The following is a 2684-nucleotide window of genomic DNA, read 5'->3' as shown; positions in this document are numbered from 1 at the left end:
CTCCCTCTACCTTTGATACCTGTGAACAGTTTAATGAGGACATGTTGGTCTTTGGTTAAGTTATATACATCTGTATAGCTTTCATTACATACCTTTTAAACTAACACTGCATGAGTCAAATAACTGTTTATCATACAAATTGATCTGCAAATGCTCTAACCATGGCAGCAGAAATTACTATACACTATGTCTTGACATCACTGGCATATATACTGAACAAAAAATGAATGCAACATGTAAAGTGTTGGTCACATGTTTCATGAGCTGAAATAAAAGATCCCAGAAATGTTCCATACACACAAAAAGCTTATTCATCGAAACTTTTGTGTTAATATTTGTTTACATCCCTGTTAGTGAGCATTTTTCCTTTGCCAAGATAATCCATCCATCTGATGTGTGGCATATCAAGAAGCTGATTAAGCAGCATGATCATTACACAGGTGCACCTAAAAGGCCACTCTAAAATATGCAGGGGGGGGGGGGGGGGGGGGCTGAGGAGTATGTCTGTCAGTAATAAAGCCCTTATGTGGGGAAAAACGAATTGTGTACCACTGCCCAGTCATGTGAAATCCATAGATTAGGGCCTAATGAATTTATTTATATTGATTGATTTCCTTATATGAAATGTAACTCAGTAAAATCTTTGAAGTTGTTGCATGTTGCGTTTATATTTTTGTTCAGTGTATAATATTCCCAAACATTATCATTCAAGTAGACAATATAGGACATGCCACTTCAGTTCTTCACCACAGTCTCAAAATGAGCATAACAAATTTGTTTAAAAGTGTGTGTCTGTGTCCGAGAATATCTACTGCTCCTAGACTAAAAAATCAACCCGCTCAAACGCCACAGCAGAGAGTCTTCATGAGTAAAGGTTATCTGTATGAAAAAGGTTAGATGATAAAACAGCCAAGAGAGCAGCAAAGTGCATAGTAATAACAATGCATAAATATTTCACAGAAGCTAACATGGACAATTACAGTATATGTGTTTTCTGTTATTTTTATTATGTTCTGTAATACTGTTTAGGTTTAATGAAACATAGGGGAGACATTAGGGGTGAGAGAAATAGAAGAATTAAGGTGCATGTTCAAGATAAAAATATGAGTTGTGTAAGGAACAAGGAATTTCATCCCGATATGACGCTAAGGATATATATACTGAAATATATATACTGAAATATAGCTCACAGTTTGACTGCCTATCCAGCTTACTTTTCTTACATTTTCACTATGTGAGGGGGAGATCCGAATAAGTTATAACAGTATTGAAAATTGGTAAAATATTTGGTGTACCCATTTCCTGCAGTCAAATGACCGAGTGGCCTCAAGGGTGGAATGTTATATTGCTCATAATTTTTCATAATTAATAAACTTTTCTTTCTTGAAGCTGCCAAAAATCTGGTGTTTCAATGTTAATTTAAACGGTTTTGTTATATTTCAGTCTTCTGTGATGTATATAAAGTGGTATATTGGAATGCAAACTCAAAATATAATACATTACAAATCTATATCTGACATGGTACAGGTATCTTTTTTAAGTCCATAACCATGTGTGTGAGGTGTATACTTTTGTTTCAAAGTAGATTTGTTTAAGACTACCAAGAAACATTCTGTGTGACCCTGATTTAGCCAACTGCAGTAAAAGGTTATTAAGACATAACCAACTAAAGATATTTAAATTACAATAATATTGTTATGCAAATATGATGTTCCACATAGTAAGTATAATTAAACCTTTAAACCTTTTGTTGTTGCAAAACAGAGTTTTATCTTAGTTGTATGATTATCATCCAACCAAACATCACATGCTATCATTTGATGCACATATCAATATTGTGCAAACAATGAAAAAACTATGTTGGATACTGGCCTGAAGTCTACACAAATTCTGCAAGGCCTTGAAATAGAGATGTGACACATATTTGCACATAAATATAAGAATTGACTGCTTACCTGAGCATTCCATTTGGACCAATCTTGATTTGACCCATCACGCCATCATTCCCAAATAGGCCTATTCCCATATTTAATATGTGATGATATTCAGAGCCGGTTTCTTCGTTGTTTTAGCGAAAAGTAAATCTATTAACATCTCAGATATTATATTTATTTTCCCCAAATAACTGTAATGGACTCAAATCGTTAAATAACATAAAAATATGTGTTTTAGTTCATAAAAACATATTGAAAACGTTGGCTTTCGAGGCTTCAGTGTATAGCATCATGTCTAAATCAGTAGAAAAAGTAGAAAAAGCACATTACGCCACTGAGATTCGACAAATCACTGCCAAATCCCTTAAAAGCTCTCCCCCTCTCGCTCTCTGTTTCTCTCTGTCACTCCCCCACTCTCTGTTGACCCCCCTCCCTCTCTCTCTCCCGAACCCTCTTCTCTTTCAGTGCACTAATGGCCACAGATTGGGATTATCATGCGGGCGTCTGTGAAGAAATCCCTAGGTGGACTAGCCTATATATTTTTATGCAGCTGTACTATATGTAGTCCCTCCCCCTTTTATGATGGAACACCGTCACTGTCTCACTTTGCAGGGGAGATTAGAAAGGCATTGATTTGATTCATACATTCTCATACACACCTGTTAATTCACATGTCGAATATCATGTAAGGGACATATTCTACCAACTATCAACTGAAACAATACTGTGATTCACAATCAGGTGCATCTG

Source organism: Salvelinus fontinalis, chromosome 3, assembly GCF_029448725.1.
Source record: "Salvelinus fontinalis isolate EN_2023a chromosome 3, ASM2944872v1, whole genome shotgun sequence".
Lineage (NCBI taxonomy): Eukaryota > Metazoa > Chordata > Actinopteri > Salmoniformes > Salmonidae > Salvelinus > Salvelinus fontinalis.
This window is presented reverse-complemented; position numbering follows the sequence as displayed.